The 15655-nt window shown below is 45.0% G+C and overlaps 1 protein-coding gene and 1 long non-coding RNA gene across 5 annotated transcripts in view; one reads left to right on the forward strand and one right to left on the reverse strand.

Moving 5' to 3' along the window:
• The window catches only part of LINGO1 (leucine rich repeat and Ig domain containing 1), a 1111620-nt gene that overhangs the window by 1095397 nt on the left and 568 nt on the right, over positions 1-15655 (reverse strand). Inside the window, exon 2 of the mRNA XM_029575323.1 lies at positions 15392-15595. The gene's annotated coding sequence lies outside the window, so the exon portion shown is untranslated. The remainder of the gene's footprint in view (positions 1-15391; positions 15596-15655) is intronic.
• Positions 1-15655, forward strand: part of LOC115075122 — a 298432-nt gene that overhangs the window by 327 nt on the left and 282450 nt on the right. The window lies entirely within an intron of this gene.

Genomic DNA, 15655 nt, shown 5'->3' on the forward strand with positions numbered 1-15655 from the left:
GAACAGTTTGCTCTTTCCAGATGCGTGGAATATTTGGAGAATAATTCCAGGCATCTTAACATTTAGTGCAACCACTGATGACTGACGAAATACCTTTTGGAGGTGTTACATTGCAATTCTGATTCGATTCCCTTGATTAACACGTTTTTCTTTTGGCCTGTCTCCTCTCACAATGTACCTGCTTTAACTATGCCTCTCCATTCCTCAGCTTTTAGTTTGGCTAATTATTTGGAGAATTCTGGACCTGAAATTTTAGAGAGGGGAACTTTTGTTAGTTTCCTTTGTTTCTGAAGCTAATCTAAGTAAGGTGATGTGCTTTATTTTAGAAATTTGAATTCCCTTTTTATGAACAGCCTGTGAGAATCTTTCCAGACATCCAGATTAACACAGGAAAAGTGTAAGGATTTTCTTTCTTTAAGCAGGCTACCTTATCATAAGGAGCTTCATTCATGTTAAGTTACCCCTGTAAATGCTCTGGAACAACTTCAGTCATTTTGGACTCTAAAAGATTAATATCTACCTCTGTCCCTATTGTGAATCAGTGAGGAAGTAGGTGCATTAACCAGGGCACACGCAAACAGTTTCTTTAAATATTACTTGGTTCTCCCATTATGATTACTACTTTCCCTATCTCTTTTTGTTGGATTTAATATTGGAAAAGTTTCTTTGATATTGTTTTTCTTTTTTTTTTCTCTCTCTCTCTATTAAATGTATGTGTTCCAAGTGTTACAATGCAAGGGTTGGTTTTTTTTTGTTTTGTTTTTTTTTTTTGCTTTGCAGAATTATTCAAAAATTCAATAAATTAAAAAAGAAATATCACTGAGATTCACTCCACTTGTCACAGTGTGTTGAACAGCAATGCTACCGTACAGGCTGATGCATTAATCTGTGTGTTAAAACTGCACTAAAATCCTGTGCATAGTTTCCTAAACACAGATGAAATATTTTTGTTATCGCCCAACTCGGCAAGCTAATGCGATGCTAATGCATCAGGGGTTATAAGAAAAAAAGGCATAGACTGGAAAATATGGGCACACATTTTAAACCTGGGTGCTATTCCTTTAAGAGCAGAGTGGGGGACGGGTGGGAGAAAGCCCTGATCTGCCCGATGTTTGGCAGAGAAAAGAGGAGGAGAGAACAGAACTGACAAAAAGGAGATGGTGGGACCCTGAATGAAGAATGAAATTAAAATATCTTAATAGTGCCAGGGATGATGTGTGGCCCTGTGGGGGCCGCTGCCAGGCAGTTAGGGGAGAAAAAGATGGAAAAGAAAAAAATCTAAAAGCTGCCGTGTGCCCCCAAGGCCTCTCTCGCTCTCTCTTGCCATTGCCAACACAGGCGCTGGAAACTGTAGTCCATCTCTGAACTAAGCCTGCACACTCCTCCGCATGGGGGTACTGCTTAGTGCCCTTATTTGCATGGGATTTCCAATCGCGGGCGCTAAGCAGAATGTACGGTTTCAAACACAATCAGGCCATCTAATAAAGCAGAGCGATTCAATATTTAAATGAGGGGATAGCACTGCCAAGGAGGCGCTAGGGACAAATGTGCGCCCCTAACGCCTCCTCGGCAGTGGGCTCCCAGGAGAGGTGGCTGTCAGTGGGTTAGGAAAACGGACGCTCAATTTTACGAGCGTCCCTTTTCCTAACCTGTGCACAGCCAAGGGTTAGGAAAATGGACGTTTTGTTAATTGAGCGTCCCTTTTCCTAACCTGACTGCTGGCACACTTTTTTTTTTTTTTTACTTTCTTGCTTCTGCCTTTTTTGTTCCTCCAGCTTAATATCACCACCAATATTAAGTCAGAGGAAGTACGCTTTTTTGGTGCTGCTCAGAAATTAATGGCTGCTTTGGGCAGGCGTTAATTTCTGAGGGTAGAAATGTGCGGGTCGGGCACATTTTTTTTTTTTTATTTATTGAGGGAGAATAGCTAATAGCCTCATTAACATGCATTTGCATGTGATGAGCGCTATTAGTTTCAGGGGGTTGGATGCATGTTTTGCACATGCTAATCCCCTTGTGGAATAAGGGGTTGTATTGGATCGGCCTGATTTTGTGCAATACAACTCCTTCCTGCATCGGCAGCAAGGTTTACGAGCAGAAAATGTGCACTCAGGAGCAGATAAAACTGCATTCAGCTGAATGCACCTTAATGCATCGGCCTGCTATTCAGCCTGGGTCTCCGCTAAACAGGAATAGGAGAACCAAGAAAACTAGATCCACTCACTTCGTCTGCCAAACAAAAATCCCACACTGATCTCAGGCTCCACCTGCTCCTGAGTGGACAGGAGCCCTCCACTCTGGTGGCCTCCAGTGGTGGTGCTGTGGCAAAAAGGGTATGTTCCACCCCTCCTTAGGGCCAGTTACTAATGGAGATCCCCGCAGGGATCAGACAGTGCAGAGGAATTGGTAGGTAACAGAGCAAGGATGGGCGCATGCCGGCCCAGAGCCTGGCGCAAGCATAAGGAGGGAGAGAGGACCAGGGCCCCCTTTTAACTTTCAATCCCCCTGAGGGCCTACCAGCTGTTAGCAGATCTGGGGACAGCATGGCGGTACAGGCAGCAAGATAGGCAGGGTGCATGGCAGAGACTCTGGCTGTTCACCTTACAGGATACACTGCCCAATGTTCTTAATCCACTCACTTCCTCCCTCCCTCCCTCCCATGGCCCTTACCCCACCCCCTTTTCTTCTTCCCGCAGTTCTTATTCCACTCCATTCTTCCCACCCACCCATGGCTCTTCCTGCACTGCACTGCCCTTCCTTCCTCCCATCCACTCAGGGTCTTTACTGCATTAAAACTATACAGGAAGTGCATCCAATCGTAGTGCTGCGGCTAAGACTATATCAGGGATCAATCATCGGTTCTTAGGGCAGATTTCTGGCTCAGGCGTTCCCCCAAGTTTAAAGCCAACATTTGTGCTCTCTTTCTAATTGAAAATGCTGAGCGGGGTGGGAAGCAGCCATCACGTTTTTAATTCCTTCATGGCAGCTCTCCAGTGACAGCAGGAGCACTGCCAGGGAAGAGCGCGTCTCAGACAAATCGGATTTAGTTGACCCACAGTGCTTCCGTGCTTATTTAGCAAGAGAAGAAACTGGAGAGAGAGACCTCGCTTGCACTGAAAATGTTCCCTAACACAAACCAGCCCAGCATTCTTCCTGCCTCGCCCCCACCCCACGCGCCAATTTAATGACAGAGCGAGGGGATGCTCTCCGCCGAGCTGCGATTTGCCTCTGATAAACAAGATGCGCACGGATTGCTGTACAGCAGGCAAGAAGTCCTGTGCCTGCCTTCAAGTGCCGCCTCGCCAATTAGATGTAACTGCAAACCCCATTGCAGCCATATGGGCCACATATGCTCTTTTGCTGCCAGGATCACTGGCAAAGTATTCCTGAAGGTGCCCTCTGCTGCTATGACACCAGCTTTTCCTGCTGCTTCCACTCTCGCCTGCCTCTCTCCTGTGCAGACAGCATGCAGGAGCCCCTCCTCCCCTTCTACCTGTACAGTAGTGGCAAGGCTGAAGCGTTTTCTGCTGGAGCCCTGGCACTGTGTGCAAGTCACCGATTCACAGAACGTCAGGCCACATCCGCAGAACCAATTCACTGAAGCAAATGGGGGTTTTGCTGCATGAAATATTGGGTAGTTATGCGCTGTAACGTGCCAGCAGGGATGCTGCTGTGTGCATAATATGACAGGGTTTGTTGACTTGCTTGTGTGCGTTATTTCCAATTTGTGTCCAGGGTAAAAATGTGCCAGGAGGTGATATACAAAGTTGCATCAAGGCAGACGCGCGCCTGGAACAGAGGCAAGTTACCAGGGAGCAGAAGCCTCCCTAGGAATGATTAATAGGGATGTGAATCGGGTGCCCGATCGTTCCTGCTTTTGGGATCGTCTGGCCGTGGGAAAAAATCATTTTCCCGTATTTCCCTGTTTTTTGGGTTTTTTTTAGTGAAAAATCATTTATCGGGTTAGTGCGCGCTAACAAAAATGACAAAAAATAACAAACATAAACAGTTTTTTGTTAGTGCGCGTTAACATGTGTTTGCGCGCACTAACCCGAAAAATGATTTTTACGATAAATCGGGGGTAAAATCGATCGTTTCTTTCTTTTAACCGATTTCTAACTAATTTAGAAATATCGTACGAAATTTCAATTCGTTAGAAAAACGATTCCCATCCCTAATGATTTAAGTGTCCCAGTCGAAACTATTAAATGCCATAGGGCAGATTACACTCCTCTCGTGCAATCTCCAGCTGTCCCACCTCTGCATGACTGCGGAGTATTGCATAGCAAAACCAGGAACTTCGCTGGCTAAACACGTTTCACACCTTGGAAGAATCATGACTCTTCATTTTGGGGTTTTTGTCATCTATTGATGTTTTCCAAGAATTTATCAGCATTTATCTGAAAAAAAATTCACATCTAGGAGAAAATTAATATAAATAATGCCTTCAGAATTTGAGCAACCAAAACCGGATGTCTTGTTTATCCTTGATCTTTTAATGCAGTTGAGATGAGAGCTCTTCGCACCCTTCTAAGTTCTCCACACCGGCGCTTTACTCACTCCCCCTCCTCTGAATGGGCTGATCAACATTAGCAAGTACAATATAATATTCTAGCCAGGATTATTCAGGCTCTTATTACCTCATGGCTGGACTGTTACAACACGCTTTATGCTAGCCTTTCGTTAAAAAGCAGATGGAGACTTTAGCTGCTTCACGGGCCGCCAGCTCCGGTCATCATGAGCCACAAACAATTCTGGGTTTCAAGCTTTTCCAAATGACTATGCATGAAATAGATTTGCATACAATTGAGGCAGTATATGCAAATATATCTCATGCATATTCAGTATGGGCAGCCTGAAAACTAAACCTTGTGGACAGGAATTGGTCACCCCCGAGATAGTTCACAATACAGCAGCTTGGCTGCTAATTGGTGCCAGATTTTGTGATCCTATTACCCTTGTTTTGAATGAATTACACTGGCTGCCAATTGGCTTTCATGTAAAAATCTAAATTTTGGTTCTGACCTTTTAAAGCATTACATGATTTGCGTTCTTATTTAAAAAAAAGAAGCATTACCCCATATGCTCCTACGCACTCTTTCTGGTCTACAAATGAAGCACAGCTGGTGGCTGCCCTCTCTGTCCGAGGTGAGACTAACCAGGACTCAGGCTATACTGTTCCCATGTGTGCTCCCTGATCTCTTGAGATTCTAGGCCAAAAAGAGCTGGTTTAACCAATAATACTATCTGAGCTTCCAGAAAAACTGGTAAAAGCGCGTCTCTTTAATCAGGCATTTAAATGGCTGCCTTGATCTAAGCAGTTGGAAGCTGGTTATGATTGCATTTATTATCCAGTATCCAAGTTAAACTTTCAGGTTCCTGGTCTTACTGTCTTTTCTTCATTTTTTGTATTGCATCAGCTCCGGCCTTCTGTGTTCAGGGGTTTGTTTAACGTTCCGATGTTGCTGATCTTATGCTGGTTTTTATTTTTCTTTGTATTTGTGCAGTTTGTAGTTCTGCGTTTATCATTACTGTTTTTGTACTTTTATTTTTATCTTTTTACTTCAGTTTTTTTTTTTTTTGTTTATTGACTCTGCAGTTATTTTATTGTTGCGCCTCCCAAAGAAAAGTGGTTGTAAATACATTTTGACTGTCTCAAGACTGGAGAGGGTTACTCCAGAGCAATGTACAAGAAAGAGTGGTGGGGGTGTGAAACTAGCGGGGGCAAAAACAGAACGAATTCAAAGAGTCATGGGACAGCAGCAAGAGTAAAGCTGGATAGTAGGTGAGGGGTTGCAGGAGTTATAAGAAATGAGAAGACTGGGTTTCCTGTCTACTGTCAATTTCTTTGTTTTTTATAAGAATTACAAATGGGTTTCTCTGTGGGGCAACATTTAAAGAATCAACCGGTGTCGTCAGACCCACCCAACAGCCAGGCTCTGTGCAAGGGTCAGGATCCCCAGCCTCACTGGCACTCACCGGTAGGAGTTTAGGGTCGAGGCAGGGAGAGGGATCTCAGTGTGCTGGATCTAAGGCTCAGGAACAGAACGGGAACATGAAGCTGGGGGATCGGAAGGTTAGAGCAAAGACTGAGACAGAGGCTCGGAACAGGAAATCGGATCTGCAGCGTGGAGTCCAGACTGAAACAAGGACTGGAGCTGGAAACGGAGTTTGACAGGGTAGAAACTCAGCCAGGACTGGAACCAAGGAACTACAGCTTCGGCAAAGACCGGAAAAGGAAGCTGCAGCCTGGAGTGTGAAACCTGGCAGACAGGAACAAGGCAGAGGATTGGAACAAGGAGCCTGGCAAACTGAAGACAAAGCAAGGCAGAGAGTATGGCTGAAGCATGGGGAATAAGGCTAGATAGAACAAGGCAAGGTACACTAGAAAATATAGCAAGCTGGGGAGCATTCGCTTACAGAAGAGAGCTGGCGTAGCCCTCTACTTATTGTGAACAACTTCCTGTTTCCAGCAGCCTCTTTTAACCTGGCTTTGGCCAATCCCCTTTCTTCTGGGGTAGTGGGGGCATTTTCTTAAGCAGGAGAAAGCCGCAACTGTCCTGCAATGGCAAATGTTAATAGCAGGGAGCTTTCTAGCAAGGATCAAGACCTGGTGAGGGCGGATCCTGATAGTAACTTATTGCCAGACCATTCTGTGTACAATGCAGCCTAGTTTTCTCAGAATGCATGACGTTGCATGTGACACTGCAAATTCATTGTCCTATTCATTGTAATATACCTGAAAACCAATTTACAGCCCTTCCACAATGTCACTTAAAAAGACATTGAGGAGGACAGGGCCTAGCACCAATCCTTGTGTCACACCACTGGTCACCTTCCCTTCACCAGTGGTTCACAACTTGCTAGTAGCACTGACTAACATGCAACCAATAAGCTGAAAAGCAGTTTCCCCCAACGTAGCAGATGTTGTTTTATGGAAATAAACACGGGTAGCGTGTCAAATGCCTCATGCCGTCGTATTCTATGTTTAAATATAGTGGTGTTACTAAAGGAGGAATAAGCAACAGAAAAGCAGACCTCACGACTTGCTGAGCCACTAGTGAGTTAGTGCTTTTGGTGTCATTTTGCTGTTTAAAAGGTGATGCATTTGAAGTCTAAGGACGTAATGATGCAGTGAGGATGGTCCTCCAATTAGGGTATCCCCTTCAAGGCAAGTTGTGAAATGTGTACAGTGGAAAGCAATGACCACAACAATAAGAAAGAAAACCAGTCTGATATACATCTTTTTGTAGGGAGAATTGTGTGTGCGGTGCTGTGTATAGAAACAAAGGCTAACCCAAATATCTAAGGTGATACTTTTTTTATTGGACGAACAATACATTCCTTAACTAGCTTTTCAGGAGCCAATATGCACATCCTCAGGTCACAACAGAATGAGCAAACGATGTCACCGCCAGAAAATATGAGTGAATCATAAAAGGCATCCCAATGATAGTGTGAAGGGGAAGGAGGGGGAAACAAGGGGGGGGGGGGGATGATAGCCAATGTTTAATTTAATTCAGTTTAAAATATTTTGTTACTTGATCTATCTAGGAATCCTAGGTGACTTACAACCAGTATTCAGACTACATAAAACAAACATAAATAGTTTTAAACAAATTATAATGCAAAAGCAGTGTCATTTTTATGGCTCATAATGAGTTAAGAAACTTCGATCTTTGCTGCGATGGTGTGTGGGGGAAAAATAGACCTTCTGGAGCTGGTACCTGATGAGAAGGAATAAAACAATTCTGAGAACTTGAACTCTGGACTTGAAAGAACAACTATTACATGTGCTGTCTCTAAGCAAGAAATCTCCTCAGTCTCGTTCCCTGCAGGATCCTCTTGACATTTCCATTACCGGCTCATTCTCTGAAATGCTGTGGAGCCGTTGTCAAAGCTGGAAACCTGCCCTCGCTCCAAAAGAGCATAGTGACACCAGACCCACTGCAAAGCATTATGACACCAGGGCCATACACTGCTTGTTTCCCCTCAGTCCCATATTACTGAATTATAATCGGCACCAAATGAGGTGCTCCTGATTCATCTGGAGTTTACCTCTGGTCCTGCTGGACTCCCAGCACAACACCCAGCCAGAAAAGCCCATGCAATAGAGTGCGCGGAAAAACGGGCGCCCAGCCACCTCTCCTGGGCGCGCGATATGGTATTTAAATGAGGGGTCGCGCTAAAAAGGAGGCGCTAGGGACAATAGCGCGCCCCACCATCTCCTTAGCAGCAGAAGCCCAGGAGAGGTGGCTGTCAGCGGGTTTGGAAAACGGGCGCCCAATTTTATGAGTCTCCGTTTTCCTAACCTGTGCACAGCCATGGTTAGGAAAATGGACCCTCATAAAACTGAGCGTCCGTTTTCCTAGTCTGACTCGCCAGCACTTTTTTTTTTATTTTTTAATTTTAACTTTTTGGTTTCTCCGACTTAACATCGCCACGATATTAAGTCAGAGGATGTACAGAAAAGCAGTATTTTCTGCTTTTCTGTACACTTTTTCAGGTTGGGCAGGTGCTAATTTCTGAGCATAAAATGTGCGGATCAGGCGCGAATATTTTTTTGTATCCCGGGCGAATAACTAATTTGCCCGGGATACATTATCCCAGTCTCATTATCATGCATTTGCACATGATGAGCGCTATTAGTTTCGGGGGCGGGGGTTTGGACACGCTAAACCCCTTATGGTATAAGGGGTAGTGGACACGCCTCCAACCACGGGTAAAACAGTGCGCTCAGCTGTGTGCGGCACACTGTATCGGCCTGATATTGTGTGCTAATTAATCTGAAACATGCAAAGAGAGGGCAGACAGAAAACCTGACCTTTTTGGGGGAAGGGGAAGGTGCGAGAGAGGAAGGGGATGAAAACAAGGTACAGAATCGGTCCTACACAGCAGAATTTGTGCACACTTCCCACTTAATATAGCCAGCTCCTTTTTCCCTTTCCAAAATTATCTTAGAGTTTCCAAGATCTGCTTTTAAAATGCAATGCAGCCAATTCTCTCTGCCCTAACACAAGAGCACCAACCGTGACATCATGGATGGAAGCTCTCTCCCTACTTTCCATTATTAACCAAGAAACCAGGGTCCAAGAATAAAAAGTGAGCTGCAGGTTTTACAGGTCGGAATTACCTTGATTGGAGAAGCTGTCAACTTCTCATTCTTCAATAAACGCTAATCAGTTTTAGCTAAAAAGGTCAGACTCCCAGGGTTATGGCTTGATTACTTTTTTTTCCAGAACTCAAAATTCTATGGTAATTAAACCGTATAGAAGTCTTAAAAAAAAAAAAAAAAGACATTCAAACAAAAAAAATAAATTCCTGGAGCCAATAGAAATGCTTTAAAAGGTGGAGTTTCAAAAATAAATTCCTGGATTCCAGTTGGAATGAAACTTGAGGACTATGTTCCTTTACCTTTCTAAATTTCTCTGTAAAATAAGCACAAGGCATTAGATCACTACCAGTTCGGATCCGGCCTGATCACAGCACGAAGACATTGTTGCTATCAAATTTGGAGATGTTTCAGAGAGGTTTAGATTCCGGGCAGAGACAGATTCTAGTATTACGTCTGCATTTGATACTGTGAATCATGAGATACTTTCCATTTAGTTAGCAGATTTGGGTATTCATTACATTGTCTTAAAATGTTTCAGATCATATTTGACAGAGCAGGTTCGGCAAGCCAGGATAGACAGGCCTTTCTTGCTTGGTTTAATATAACAGTGGGTCTGGCACAAGGATCCGGTCTACCCACAGTGTTGGTTTAACATCTTTTTGAGACTTATTACGCAGTCTGTCGGCAGATTTGGATGTTGCAGACGATATTCAATTTTCAATCCCTATAACCTCAACGGTCCCTGAAGCACTAAAAAGTGTAGTTGACTATACTATAACCATAAAGCAATGGCTATTTCATAATAAACTGATGCTGAATCTCGGGAAAAACAGAACTACTAGTGCTAAATCGATTCGCATGTCCCAATGTTCCTCCATCTTTGTAAGTGGGCAAATGGAGAATTCAAATTCCATCACATGTTATCATTTCCCCTGCAGGCTGAAGCTACTGTACAAAGTGCATTCTTTAAGTTATGTATGTTACAGCATCTGAAGCATTTTCTTGGCATGGAGGTCTTTAGACCAATTCTACAGGCACTGGTGATCTCTGGGTTGGATTATTGTAATGCAGTCTTTGTTGGGCTTACCTGTCCTCAACTTTGAAACCATTACAGGCAGTTCAAAATGCAACTGCGGGTATCCTAGTAGGAGCACACTGACGTGACCACATCTTTCCAATTCTCTGTGATCTCCACTGGCTGCTGATTCTTTTTGACATATCAGGTTTAAAATGTTAACTTTGTGTATGTCTCTCAGTACAAAAGCACCATATAATTTGCTTGCCCATAAAGATATATGCACCACCGCAGCTATTGACTTTTCACGGAAGAAATCTATCGCACGTTTCTTGTTTGCGAGTAATGTACTTATGCGGGACAAGGGAAAGAACATTTGAACAGGGCCAGATTTACAACAGGAGGGAGACAATTCAAGTTCCCTCAGTAACTGGAGGTTGTCTCCCCAAGAAGTCTCGGAGACGCAAGGCAGTCGCCCCTGCCCAAATCCTTACCTCTGCTACTGATCCTGAGCTTCAGTTCTGACCCTGTAGCAACAGCAGTTCCATCAAAACGTTTCAGCCGAGAGCCAGTGAACCCTCCTGTGCTGACAGGCCCTGTGGCACCCCCCACCTCCTCGTGCACGGGCTTCCTGTTATGGAAACCCACCGCAGGGCCGGCAGTATTTTGATAAAGTTGGGTGCTGCAGGCTCGCTGCTGGTCTATAGAGTAAATGATGCTGTGGCAGCCGCAGGCCCAAATAAGGGCATGGCCCGCAGGAGTTGCAGTTTGACGCCTATGAAAATTCGGCACGGGAGGCAGTTGCCTACCCTGCTTATACCTAAATCCGATTATTGCATTTGCAGTTGCAGGTCCGATAATCTGGAACTCCCCCCCCCCCCAGATGATGTAAAAACCGAATCCTGTTTAAGTTCCTTCAAGAAAAAATGAAAAACATTTTTGTTTGCCCAAGCATTCATGAGCTGAACAGTTGTTTGATCAGGATACTCCGAATTCCCTTGAGAGAATGCAAGAGCTGTTTTTAGATACCCAGCATAATGATGTGCAGGATTATTTTATTTTGTTCAATGTTTAACTATTTTTTTAGGAATGTTGTTCCCTGCTTAGTATTTTAAGATAGAGTGGGTAAGAAATGGTTTTTAAATAAAATATAGAAATGTATACAAGCTGCCCACCTCCCATAACATTACTTAATCTGCGTAGAAAGCTAGTGACCTTCTTTTTGAGCGCCGAGGTGCCACCCTTTCACGGCCTCAATGTGTTTTTCCTAGGCTACTATCTCTCAGCCAAACTAGGAGGATTGCATATGAGCTTGTGTACTCTTGACTGTCCCCCAAATTGAAATACTATGGGAACAAAAATCCCCAGAATGCAATATTCCAGTTGGACCTACTATATGTTTACCAGACTTTGAGACAAATACACAAGTGCTTGCTATAAACCAAAGATGCAATAGCCAAGCTGCTACCAGAGTCCAGAACTGCTTGATCGAGCCTGAGAATGCTTTAAGGCTTAAACAAATGCTACTGAAAGACATTTCTGCAATTCTGTTCCTGGCTGCAGAAGCAGAGTTCCAGCAGAGCGCAAAGGCTGTGAAAGGGGTAGCGTGGCTCCTGCTAGGCCTGATCCCCCTAAAATTGCATTCTTTCTATTCCTTGCTCCAGTTTCTCTGCCTCCCTCCCTCCCTCATACCTCTTTTTGTTTTTAAAGGGAAATTCTGACACATTTACAACCATCAACATTATGGGGCAAAGGTTTATGCACATAAAATTGGCAGTTACATGCCTAAGTAGCCTGTAGCACGTAAGTAAGTAGTATTTTGCAAAAGCCCAAAGTGTGCACACGCTAGCTGTGTTATGCGTAAATTGGAAATTAAAAAGGCCACTTTAAGGCATTGTGGGAGAGGGTTCAGAAGTTCCTGCACGGTTGCTGTTTTGTGAGTGGTGCAATATATACACTTCCATCACCCATCTAGTCTGTAAGCTTTTGCACTTGCCTTTTGTCTCCAGTTTATGGGTGGGCAGCCTGGGTTACGTGGTGGAGTCTTGGGGGGGAGGGGAAGCACCGGCGGGTCTGGGTAAAGCGGTGGAGTGATTGAAAGCACTTGCACATACTGAAACCTATGCAGATAACGTTTTGGGGGCTGAGCTATGCAGTATTTTATAAATGGGGAGGGGCTTCCTGCTGCACAGTTTATTTAAAGAAAGGTGTAGCTTTAGGCGTACCTATTTTCGCACGTATGTGCTGAGTTATGCACGCTATTAAAAACTACCTTCACAAAGGCACGCTTAGTGCACATGTAACATGACTTGAGGTCTTCTGGACAGTAAAGGTTGTGTGCACAAAGCATGAGTTGAGCCTATGCTGGCCTCTCTGAATTGAGGAGTAATAGCTAATGCCTCTATCATGGGATTTGCATGGAAGGGCACTAACTTCTGTACACCGTTTTACTGAAGTTTCTTCACCCACATTTTTTTGTGCGCTGAACTGCTTGTTAAATCAGGAGTAAAGGTGCACGCACAAAAATGTGGGCACATCCACCTGTACCTTATTACAGCGGGGCCACTGTGTTGGATGTCCCAGATATTTTTGATAAATTGTAGATGCCTTGATTGACAATGAGCAATGGAGACGGAACGACTGCCATCTTAATTCCCAGGATGCACTGTGAGTAAACAGAGCCGGAGGTGGTATGTGCGTCAGTGGAGACGCTGTTTATCTTGCCAGTTTGCTTCAAAATTGGGCAGCTAAGATGTATTAGCATTAGTAATAGAGTTTAGAAATTACACATATACTAAAATTATGTGGGGGGAGGGGAAGGGGGTTTACCAGCTGGTGAAAACTCAGTCATAGCTGTTTCGATGTAATAATGTATTTAAGAAGAGCTGAAGTCTTTAAAAAAGGATAATTTTTTTTGCCTGCTGCCAATGTCTGTGAAGATGGGACCTACTGTGATATTGCAAAAGATTTGATTCCACTATGCTCCTGCTGATGATAGAGATGACTGCATGCGTCTGCCTTGAAATGATACTGACTATGCACAATAATTCCACCAATGGCACTTAACTGCCAACAGTGCCTTGGGAGACAGTAAAGAGAGTTACGTGAAATGGAGGAAAACGTTGTTTTCTCAGCCTTCATCTCTCTGCTAACTAAGCTTCAGGTGAAAGAGTGACCCTTATTGCATGCACAATATGCTGCAGCTCTGGGTAGAGCTGCTGTCCGTGTTGCTCTTTGACCAGTAAGTGTTTCTGGGTGAACTGTATTTGTTTATTTATTGGGCATGGTCGCCCCTCCCTGGGATTGTGGACTCTGCTTTGACGGACGGTGAAAGGGTTGCTGCTCCTGGTGCTATTTCTGCGTCTGGATTTTGCAGGCGGCAGAAAGCTAGGGCAGTCCATTCAAGGTGTTTAAACTTAACCTCCACTGCATACCGGAGCTCCTCAGCCCTGCATTTCTGTGTCAGACAAGAGCTACAAACTCCCATAATGCACTGTGACCAAGCAGAGAAAACCCTATGGACCCAATCTTGGCTGGGCAACATTAGGAAGATGCTGTATGCTTAATTTTTCATTAATATGTGAAAGTAGGCCACGGCAATGTCTTCTGCGACGTTATATTTTTCTGTAAAATAAGAAACCCATTTCTTTTATGATTTTTCTCCATATTTTTAATGCACAAATTAGCTCTCAGGGAATCAACTGAATAATAAAAATAGGTTTTGATGATGCCTTGCCATAAAGGAGTGCAAACATAAACTTTCCAGTGTTTCTCCTCAGGAGATCATACCATTCTTTCCATGGGAGAATGAATCCAATCTCACTCTTTATTTCCACCCCAGCTTCTGCAACTCTCCCAGGGGGTCTGGTTCCACAAGTGCACCACTCACCAAAAGCAATTTCTCTCTGCACCTGCACCGCTTCCGCCTTATAGCTCTGCCCTCCAGTTCTTGACCCTGTTATCCTGTCACTTACCGGTGCGAGTGCTGCACAACAATCACATCTCCAGGAGATCCAGGAATGAATATTTAGCAGATAAAGCTCTCCCTAGGACGGGCCTGAATGGCCTTCCTTTGCATAATGCATGGATTTTTACCGGAAATCCTGCATGCCTTCTCTCGAAATTTGCCCCCGACGGTCCTCAGCACACCGCAGACAGTTGTCTACAGTGTCAGACGCAGCAAGGGGGGTAACCAAATTCCGTCTCCCACCACTTCCCGGGCCCATGAACTGGGAGCCGCCTGCTTCAGGCGAAGGCCAAGCTCCTGCCGACCTCCTGCAGACCATGAGCCAAGGCCATTGTAGCCAGCCCTGAGCCCAGCCCGTTTCTTTTAACCTCCTCCTCCTTCCCTTACTGCACGATGAAGCTAATTTGTTTTTGTATACACTAGCTGGGGGGAGGGGGTCCTGCCAACAAGAAGAGAGAGGTGAAGGGGCAAAGGGAGAGGAAGAAAGATGGCATGGAGGAGTAAAGGGAAACTGTAAAGGGAAAACGATTTTTCCTGTCGCCTAGAATAGATGTAGAACTAACATCTGCATTTCTTAGGGCCAGCTCGGTGAGACTGCCTTGCTTCAGGTGACCATGCACCCCTCTTCCTCTTTCTGTAAGATATTATAGAGCTGCTGTTTTCACTTTTCCAAATCTCATAACATGCACTGTGATGTAGATTTACCTATTGGACTGATCTGTCCTTCGCAACCTAGAAAAGACGTGGTGAGCGGCTCCAAATCGTTCGCCGAACCCCTTTTTTGCCTCGAGTGGAGGCAAGAGAAGAAATTTATAAGGGGACTGGATGGCAAAAGCCAAGAAGGACAAGTCTCGGAATTCCTGCCGCTTTAGGAGCCCGTGGTTGAAACAGGCGGACACGAATAGCCCGGAAGATAAGGGCTGCTGATCCTTCTAAAAAAAACCCCCAAAACTTTGGTTCGTTAGGCGACGCCCTGGCAGGGAGCTGTCATGACCTCCAGCAGCGGGCGCGCCTGCCAGCAATTCCATCCCGAATCAAAGCTGCGGGGCTCTGCACATCTGGATGTTTTGCTCAGCGTCGGCACAGGCTGCTGCTGCACTCGGGCTCTTTTACTACAGGCACGGAGCTCATTGTCTTATCCATCCTCCTCTTTCCTGACCTGTCCCCTCTCTCTCTCTCTCTCTCTGTTTCCTCGTAGTCAACATGCACAGAGCACATGCACTCCCTCCAGCTCCCCGGAACAGCTGGCAGACAAAACCGAGCAGACGACCCCCCCCCCCCCCGTCTTCCATACCTGCTCGGGGCTTCTCCCTCGTCGGCCGATCCCGTTTCTCCCAAGGAGAGGGGGCTGCCCCGCCAGTGCCCTCTCTCTCTCTCTGTCCGCCTGCCCTTCCACTCTCCGACGCTCCCGATAGCAGAACAGCCAGGGATAAAGAAATCAGAAGCAGTTTGCCTGCAGCGCCTTGCAGCTCCCCAGTTTTGCTCGGGCGGGGGTAACCTGGATGAGAATTGCCAGCAGAGTGTGCATTACAAAAAAAATATATATATATAAAGAAAA

Source organism: Rhinatrema bivittatum, chromosome 13, assembly GCF_901001135.1.
Source record: "Rhinatrema bivittatum chromosome 13, aRhiBiv1.1, whole genome shotgun sequence".
NCBI lineage: Eukaryota > Metazoa > Chordata > Amphibia > Gymnophiona > Rhinatrematidae > Rhinatrema > Rhinatrema bivittatum.